General features: G+C 40.3%; 1 long non-coding RNA gene across 1 annotated transcript; it reads right to left on the bottom strand.

The window, feature by feature from the left end:
• Window positions 1–936: 936 nt before the first annotated feature.
• On the bottom strand, window positions 937–1,510 carry LOC120556905. The gene is made up of 3 exons (XR_005638910.1): window positions 1,364–1,510; window positions 1,105–1,167; window positions 937–1,011 (listed from the first exon to the last, which is right to left on the bottom strand). It is a non-coding gene; the product is annotated as an uncharacterized LOC120556905 (long non-coding RNA).
• Between the last annotated feature and the right edge of the window lie 8,662 nt (window positions 1,511–10,172).

Below are 10,172 nucleotides of genomic sequence, written 5' to 3'. Positions count from 1 at the left end.
ACACTAGTTAACAGACATGAAAATCACTCACCTTTCGGCAAAATTCGCCATTTTGAAACCAAAACAGGTGACCTACGTGAATCGTGTAGATTCGATGAGAAAATGTTTAAGGGGTGGTGGGGGGGGCGGGGGGGTCTGGTTTGTTTCGATGCGCTGGATTCAACCAATCATCGAACTTCCACCTACCAATGAAACGAGTTCTAGCCAATCAGATGCAAAGTTGGGCGGGTCTTTGCCGAAATGTGAGAGTGCGGTGCCCATAGAACAAGTGCCGGTATGGTCTCCGTGGTAACGCAGGTAAAAAAAATGGAGGCAAAGTTTATCAAATTTGGAGCATGTAGATACAGCTTTAGTTGAGAAAGTAGTTAAAACAAATGGCGCTGGGCATGAATAGAGGACGAGAGGAAAAGGGTGGAGACGGGAAGCTGTTTAGCACTTGGTGCCTCAAACTGAGGGAGCCGGGTGCTTGCTTCTGCAGCGCATGTTCAAGGAAGATACAGTACGGCGATAGCGGTAAGACAGTGCTTGCTAGTCATTAGATGCTAGTCACAAACCTTCGGTCCGTGCACTCTGTAATACGAGTTCGTTAACGGCAACGGCCGCTACCACCAAGACTGTATGGCTGCAGCCTGGAGCCTGGAGCGTCCCATGTCATGCAGTCCCGTCTCATGCCGTCGCGCCTGGGGCCATCTCCGACCTTCTACTTTTCAAAATAAAAGCTTGCGTCCCATGCCATCCGTCCGGAATAAAATACGTATTAAAAATACGTTTTTGCGACGACTATCATACGTTTTTGCATCGACTATCATGCTAATGAATAAAATACTTAAAATATATTTGGTGTTTAAGTAAACAGTAAGATAAATGCAGACTACCATGCTAATGAATAATATATTTGGTGCAATATAGAATATAAAAATAAAAAGCAGTCTTGGAAAGAGTGTAACATGTTTATTTTAGAGAAACATTGATGCCCTCCAGAATCCCCTCTTTGGTCAGGTCAACAGGTTCCTGAATGAACACATTTAACACTTATTTATTTTGAGAATTCATTATGTAGACAGTTTGTAGTATTTTGATCAAGTTTACTTCATTCACACTAACCGACTGTTGAGGAGGGATTGTCCTGGGCCTCTTTGCCTCCTCCTTATCCTTATCTGCTATTATCTGTACACAGACAACAATTATTTAATTGTCACAGGGTAAATACATAAAAATACATATTTAAAAATATTTAAAAGTCAGTAAAAAGTATGCATATGAAGTGGGAGGTTTGGATCCAAAATACATCAAATCATATAATAAGTAATCCTCAGCATGCAGGTCACAACATCGTCAACAACTATCAAAATGTGATTCTTACGATGGGATCTTCATATTTCCTTTTCTGTGCGAACCTTTAAAACAGACAGATTTTCTTAAATTACATGTTAGAGATTAAGAAGAATAGTAATTACATCTATATGTATAATTTTGGCTTTGTTATACATTTTTATGTTACAGTTGTAACATCCTGACACACCTGAATGACCAGACAGGAGCAACAGGCACCACCATGTCCTGATTGTGTCCATGTCACCCTAGAAATACAACATTTTAAATTAAACAATGAAGTCATGTTCTACAAAACCGTACTGTAATATGTCTGTAGACTTTCTGGGCACTTACAGTTGTGAAGTCAAAATCTGCCCCCAGCACAATGTAAAGACCATACTGTAATAAAAAAGAAAACGTATTGGTCTGTACTAGTCTTGGAAAAACATACTAAGCTATATTCCCCTGGTATTTAAATACAATAACAGATCCACAGCTAATATGTTGTCAGGTAAATTATATTTAACACCATTAAGTGACATTTGAGGACAACACACAATACCATTAACATGAAGATCCCACAGGCATTGCCATCTTCCTGTCTTGGGAGACCCTGAATATCAGAAATACAGTAAGACAGTGTACAACATTCAGCACAGCTCATTCATGGAAAATAAACAATAAAATACGTAGAAACCCATTTACTTTGATGTCCTTGCTGTATATCACAGTCCATTCTCCTGGGATAATCCTCTGTGCAAGATCGCTGCAATTAAAGTATTAATCAGCATTTTATTTTCCAAAATTCCTAAAACAGATCTAACTAAATATGTTATTGAACAACTTAATGTGGTCAGGAACAGACCAAAAGCACCTAGAATAACTTTAACAACTTTAACCCTTGTGTTGACTTCGGGTCAAATTGACCTGTTTTCAATTTTTGTATGGGCCGTAGAAAACAACCGTAGAAACAACCACTGAAAATGAAAAGACAACACAAGGGTTAAATCCAAAACAGATGGATTGAACGTCTGAACTTAATGAGTTGAAACCTGCAAATCTGAATGTAACGTTGATCGCCAAAGCTAACTGAGGCTTCCAGATGGAATAAGGAGTCTGGGAAAAGGATTTGTCTCTCTCTCAGCTTCAAAACCTGTACATATATATTTTTAGGAATATTAACATAAACGAATGTAATATAATTTCTCAAATTAAAGATAAAAAGGTTTCTACAAAGAAGAAAGTAGATTATAATAGTAAATCAGTGCAAAAGTAATGGTAATAATAAAACTGCAGACGCACACAGAGCATGTAGTGTCCTGGTTTCCAAATAGGTATGAGGACAAAATCCTTGTTTGCCAAATCATTCTGAAAGACATATCACGAAGAAATAGAAAAGCAGAACAGATCTGAACCTTTATTTTTTTAAACAATATAACTATTTAAACAAAATTATATATATATATATAAATAATAATAATAATAATAATAATAATAATAATAAATTACGGGGAAAGACGAGCCATGTTGGTACCACGTAGCAATCCACTGCATACACATCCTTTTCCTGATGGCACATATATCATTGAAATTCAACTAAGTTGGAAAGACAACATTTATCATTGTATGCTGTATATTGTAAACTAAGTAATTTACCTGTGACTGTGCTATTTGGGTGATTATCTGAAAACAGCAATTTGCTATCTGTATGGAGCATAAAAAAAACAAAATATAAACCCAAGGCAAAACAGTGTGCTATACCCAAATAACTTGTTAAAGTTGTGCTTACTGTGGCCTCCAACTCCCGTGCCAAGCCCAGAGTCAAAAAGTCTCTGCGTTGCAAGGTAACTTGCTGCACTTTGGTAAACTGGGTTCGTATAATTGTTTCATCTGGATTTCTTTTGGGGTCCAAGACATATTTCAGCTAGAACACACGAACACAAACACAAACACACACATTAAGAGTACCAACTTTGTGTATGTACAGTATGAAATCAAACCTACCATATTTTTTTGTCGTGGACTAGGTTTCAAACCCCAGCATGATCTCTGTGGCTGTATGTCACACAGGGAAGTTTCCCTTTCAGGAGTTGGTCCTACAGGTTAAAGATGTAAAAAGAGATTATTTTTCAAGCCTAACAAACTGATCAACCCCAATATCTGAAATCTGTTTAAATTAGTCCTACCATCAAGATTTCTTGTGGGTTCCAATGAAGTCTGAGTGCCCAATAAAGTCTGTGGAGCTAAACATAGCAATCAACAGTAGATCAAATACATCCTGGACTGGATTGTGACACTACATTTTAAACAACTGTTATACTTATGTTACCTGCCACTGCCTTCCCAAGTGTGTCCAGTGTGATACTGACATTCCTCACATTTCTTTTCATCTTCTCAATGGTTTGTCTCTCTTTTTTTTCATTGTGGTGATAAACAATGTTTCGCACCAGAAAAATGTGAGCTGAAGGCGACATATTGTTAATGAAATAATTGTTCTTCTGCATATTTGCGAAGAACTGTTCAGCCACTTGGCTGTTGAGCTGACCTGCAAGCTCCGGTACAAGTTCAATTCTCCAGAGCATGTCCTTCTCATCCTTGCTGTTACCTTCATGTAGCTTGTCACACAAGACATAATGTTGAGAGGATTTGGTAACCGGATGACTATCATCTTCAAAGCTTTCAGTGTTTGGCTCCAAAAGCCACGGAAGGTGGATCTTCAGTGTTCGGTCCTTGGCAGCCTGTATGTTCTCAGGGGTTGGAGGAGCAAGACGGCCTTCATTTGGCTGGAATGGTGGATTTTCTGGCACTCTCACATTGGTGTGGTTTACAAGACCTCGTGCAAAGTCATAGACTGATATATTGGGCATATGTTTCCACGACAGAAGCATATCTGCAAAGTCTCTAGGGCCTTCTGCTCTGATGTTAAACTTCAAGCTGTACAAAACACCGCAGGGACACATGATGGAGCCAAACCACCTGGATGAATAGTAAAGGAGTAAACCATTAGGAATAAGAAGTATATACATGTAAAGTTAATATGTATTTACAGGAATACATAAAACAGACAAAGCCAGAAAAATGTAAAGCTGTCACCTGATGCTCCCCAGATCTTCTGAAACACTTTGTCGTAGGCCTGTCTATTTTGCATTTCGGTTCTGAGGCGCAGAATTAGATCTATCTTAGAACCACAAGAGTCGACACCACATTCCTTACAGAGTGTATCTACTGCATCCACCTGTGTAGGTCAAGGGAAAGAATAAATACAGTAAACGTGGGTTGACAATGTGTTATATTATCCCCACTAACATTTAGGCCTATTGTTGTGAATTCAATCTATTCAACTGCATCAAAAAGACACGTTGCTTCCATACAACTGTCCTGCAGTTTGTAGGCCTATAACAGACAAAGATTCCATGAGAGTCCTTTGTGAAAAGAACCAAATAAAGGGTGATACAAACTATGTGGAGGATACCTTCAAATTCATCAATTCATTTGAGAGTCTGTCTTCAGTAATATTGATGTCATCTGCCTCTGCTGAGTTTCTTGGACCTTGAGCTTTTAAAAACTCTGTGTTTAGCACAGTGTTGGACCTTCGTGTGCCTTGCCCAATCCAAGGTGCCCAAAAATGATAGCTGGGATGGACAGTAAAAGGATTCTTCCGGTTACCTGTTAATCAGAATGAAATGTTGGAAAAAGACACATTACTTATATCTGATTTTAATATTATTTTTTTTTACTGAATCCTAAATAGAAACCTAGAAATTACACTCACTTGATGTAAGCCCTCTGGCAATCATCTCTAGTGACACAGAATCCCAGAAATCTTCAACGTTCACTTCCCCTGTGAAATCCTCAGGGACCGGCTCAATATCACTGACTTAAAAGGATAGTCACAGTCACAAAAGACAATGTAAAAAATGTCAATGTAAGTCAAATTAAAATGTTTAAATTAACTAATATAATTTTGAATCAATAATTTCCTTTTTATTAAAGACACTTACACGGCATGCTGAAAACACCCTTTTTGTGGAGATCCATCACCACCAGAGGTGGGAAGTTTCCACAGTTCACACAAGAATATTTGTATTCATGTGCTGTGAGAGCTTCGAAATGCAAATACGCATGAAGAAGCCGATCCCTGCTTGGCAAAGCAGTCTTTAAAGTTTCTTCTAGGGCATCAAAAACTCGCCCAACGGCTGTGTGAGCCTATAAAGATAACATAATTGTTTAACAGAAAACATGTCTTATATTTTAGATTCTTCAAAGTAGCCACCCTTTGCTTTTTTTGATAGCGCTGCAAACCCTTGGTGTTCTCTCAATGAGCTTCATGAGGTAGTTACCTGAAATGGTTTTCACTTCACAGGTGTGCTTTGTCAGGGTTAATTAGTGGAATTATTTCCCTTATTAATAAAAAAAGCAAAGGGTGGCTATTTTGAAGAATCTAAAATACAAGACATGTTTTCAGTTATTTCACACTTTTTTGTTAAGTACATAATTCCATATGTGTTCATTCATAGTTTTGATGCCTTCAGTGAGAATCTACAATGTAAATAGTCATGAAAATAAAAAGGAAACGCATTGAATGAGAAGGTGTGTCCAAACTTTTGGCCTGTACATACATACATACATACATACACATATACATACACATACATACATACCTGGAGTGAGTTCCGTAGGAACATGCACAGATTGAAGGTCAAAATGACACCATCATCAAAGTTATGCAAACCATCCTTATACTCCTGGTATCTGTAAAGCATCCCACATTGGCCACACTCTTTGCAGTAAGTGCTGAGACCTGAAAGGAGAGGAGTGGGGTGTGAGTCTATTTATTGTGGGGGAATAAGTGATGCTGAAAAACAAGTTTACAAAAGATTTCAGCTTACCTTTCAGAACACCAGTCAAAGACACAATCTGTGCTTGACTTGTGATGACAACTGGTGGGCCAAGAACTATGTTTCCTGGACATGCAGAGCACACAGTTTCCAGAGGAATAAGCTGCATTGGACAGTCTTCATTTCGGACAGATAGGACATCGTCAGGTAAGACAGATGGGTATTTTTTGGAAGAGTAAATGTATGACACCATTTTTTTTAGTCTGTCATCTTCAGGAGGATATGTGATGCCCCTATTTTCAGGTAATGGTTCTTGTTCAGTCGTCTCTGATGTCCTCTCTGTGCTCCATACCTTCCTGAAGAGGTGCCTCTGTGTCTCAAATAAATGCCATTTGGCCACATATTTATGAATGCATGACATTCTTGGTTTTGAACATGGGCAATGCCAGGTATTCATACTTTTATCATATGTCACCACGACTCATCCCAGTCAGCTGTAATAACTTAAAGGAGAACTCCGGGCAATTTTTACGTTAATCTTGATCGCTATATGTAAATGAGTACTTAGCAAAAAAAACGAGCCGAATCGGTGCTAGCAACACGGAGTTGCTGCAGCTAATGCTGAGAGCTCCCACTCAGCTAAAACGGCAGTTATGGGGGCATAAGATAAAGAGTGTCTTTGTGCCTCTTAACAGACACAAAATGCAATTAAAGCTGCGAGCAGCGATGGACGGGCCCTCGCGCCTCGGCGCGCGTCGGGGTTACCGGCAGACGCCGCTCCTTGCGACCGTGCATTTGCGCAGCACTCAGACGCTGCAAATCATCACCAATGAAAAGGGAACTCCCCGCCGAGTTCAACGATACCTCACACAAGACTCTACATCATACGGTTCATTAGCTGTGAAAAGGGGCTTGGCTAAAGCATAGGGGGCGGTTCAAACCATCACCAATAAAAAAGGAAGTCTCTGCTGAGTTCATTACCTATTTTTGAGGGGGGAATAAACTTCAATATTTCGCCGTGAAAGCATGAACTGTCCTCTGGAGGACATCCACCAGATCAGCGGGCGCCTGTGGATTGTTGTCGGCAGCGGCAGGCAAGGGAGGCGGGGAGGAAGTAGAAGGATGCCCGGTCGGGGCTGCTAGCCTGGCTAAGGAAACTACCACACAATTCGCCACTGCAGAGACTCATATTCACCAACGACAGCACACAAAATGGATATATATGCTACAAATACACATGGAACTGCTAAACGCATCTTGTTGTCATGTAAGGGCCCTGTTCGTGTTGCACAGACATTTTAATTGCATTTTGTGTCTGTTATGAGGCACAAAGACACTCTTTATCTTATGCCCCCATAACTGCCGTTTTAGCTGAGTGGGAGCTCTCGGCATTAGCTGCAGCAACTCCGTGTTGCTAGCACCGATTCGGCTCGTTTTTTTTGCTATTGACAGTACTCATATACATATAGCGATCAAGATTAACGTAAAAATTGCCCGGAGTTCTCCTTTAAATTCGGTTCATAGACTGATATGTACCGTTTCAGCTCTGATTTCAAGGTGACATTAACAGAGACTGGCACACTGGCAGTAGTTGCCTGTGACTGGAGCTGGAGACACTGCTGTTTCCTGTTTTCTCCAAACCACTTGTTTTCCACCATATCAGTCAGAGTTTCTTCACTCAGTACAGTATTGGTGGCAATAGCTGAACAGTAGTCAAGAGAGCGGACATGATGGCATTGAAATGTCTTCAAGCCACTCCTGACAGCAAAGTCACTGGCATGTTGGCACTCACTGGACTCACACTTGATTTGGTGCTCTTTCCCCCAGGTTCTCTTTTGGACATGAAGAGGTACAAAAGGTCCAAGAAACGACTTTTTCACAGCATATATGCCATTCTTCTCATCAATGCATACAGCATCTAGATGGGAATTTGCAGTGATGTCTCTGACAGCTTTATCTGTGTGTTGTCTGTAAATGTGCTTCTTCATATTTTTTCTTTGGAACTGCACATTACAGTGAGGACAAACTACATTTGGCAAATTTGCACGGCGCACTCTGCAGGGAGGGTTGTCCAGGTTAGCAAGAAGGAACGGCAAGAAGGATTCTGGCGGTGGGTCTTGGGGTCTCTCTGCTGGGTCTCTTTGTCCTTGTATTTCACTATACTGTACCTGACACAGACACACACAGACACACACAGGTTTGAAAAACACACTAAACATTCACACAGATAGTTTTCTCTTTATAAACAGACACACATATACTCACCGATACAGGCAGTTTGTCAGTGCCGAGATGAGGTAGGTTCACAGATCCTGCTGCAGAGAATTGATAATCAAACTGACAATCATCTAAAAGTATTAAGTGAACACAGCCAAGTGCAGCTCCACAGAAAATGGAGAGTGATTTCAGACCTTTGCACTCCTCTGTCTGGGAATTGATGCCCATCTCTCTGCAGTCTGCATCAGCATCCAACTGGGCATCATGGAGAGGTGGCCTACAGATCGGCAAATGCCTCTGTATAGCCTGCCTTTTTATTGTGGTCTTGAGGCAGAAAGGGCAGTGGAAGTGACCACTGCTTCCACTCCTGCAGGCCTGGTGGCATTTTGTTATGAAGAAATCTATGAAGGGACAAAAGCATTACGTGCTTACCCAATAAAATAAAGCAACTAGTATGTAAAGTTACTATTAGTAAGCTTACTAAGTACCAGTAGTTACAAACAAACAAATGATAATGGCATAGCACAAAGCTGATGGAGGGAACTAACCTTCATGTTGAATGGCATTCTTTACATGCACCTCCATGTGCTGCAAAACCTTTGCCCTACACCGGGGCTTGTATATGGAAGTGGGGCAAAGGGGGCAATGATGGTCGGTACAGCACACCGTGCATCGTGTCACCGGGGGTGTGCTATTTCTTTTAAAGACACTGATGTGTACCTTAAGGACAATCACAGAAAGCAACCATCAGAGTCTGCAACCATAAATTGCTCTAGGTAACGTTAGCTAACATTCACTAACAAATGTCAACCAACGCTGATGCAGGTTTCATCAAATGTACGTTAACATCAGGGACGCAACAATAACATCCAGAAATCAGCAAACCATGTATGGCTAAAATTGCTACTTTAACAGTTTAAACGTTTTTCAATTGATTGCAACAAACGTGATCTTACCCGTGACTCTGGTGACTCCATCTGGAAATCTGGAAAATAATTTGCGGTTTTGTTTTTTTGACCCTCTGAATTTACCGTTGGAAAGCCTCGGCATGAGACGGGACGGCATGACATGGGACGCTCCAGGCTGCAGCCATACCCGCCTCGCTACCACTGCGACTGTTCCTTTACTGACCGACCGTGATACAAACAATACGTGTGTGCACGTTCATAGCGGAACACGATTTGTCATTACCGATGGCCACTGTAAAAGCTATCTGAGGCCCAAACTGCCTTGACAAAGCTGTCTGTTTGGAATCAGCATGGCAGTTATATAAACATAACGGCCTTGTCCCAGAGTTTATACGTATGAAACGTTTTTAATAAATGTACATGACAACTAATATATAAATTCGCTTTTTTGATGATGACCTGGCCAAAGTAGTAAAGTTTAGTTTTCACAATGATTCATTGTAGGATTATGATATTATGGCAATATGTAAATCCACATTGACTCTTTATTTAACATATGGTTAGAAGAAGTAAAAATTGGTCTTTTTTTTCTTTTTTCAGTTTTTAAAAATGATGACTTTTATTATTGTGTAATGTCAGAAGGACTTTAACTGTTTGCCAGTCAAATTAACTTTAATGAGTGCATATTGAAAATATTGAATATGGCAAAAAATGCATCTCAAAATGCATCAGATTGATGCTTTAAAATATGGAATATTTAAAATTTTCTTCCGGGGGAGCATGCCCCCGGACCCCCCCAGAGGGGTAATATCCTTCTCACCTTTTTCACCCCTGACCCGTTTTCATGCCTGAGTTAATGTTTATGGCCCAAATTATGATTGCCCTCAATTCTTCC

Source organism: Perca fluviatilis, chromosome 4 (assembly GCF_010015445.1).
Source record: "Perca fluviatilis chromosome 4, GENO_Pfluv_1.0, whole genome shotgun sequence".
Classification (NCBI taxonomy): domain Eukaryota; kingdom Metazoa; phylum Chordata; class Actinopteri; order Perciformes; family Percidae; genus Perca; species Perca fluviatilis.
The sequence above is the reverse complement of the archived record's forward strand: the minus strand, read 5'-3'. Positions and strand labels throughout refer to the sequence as shown.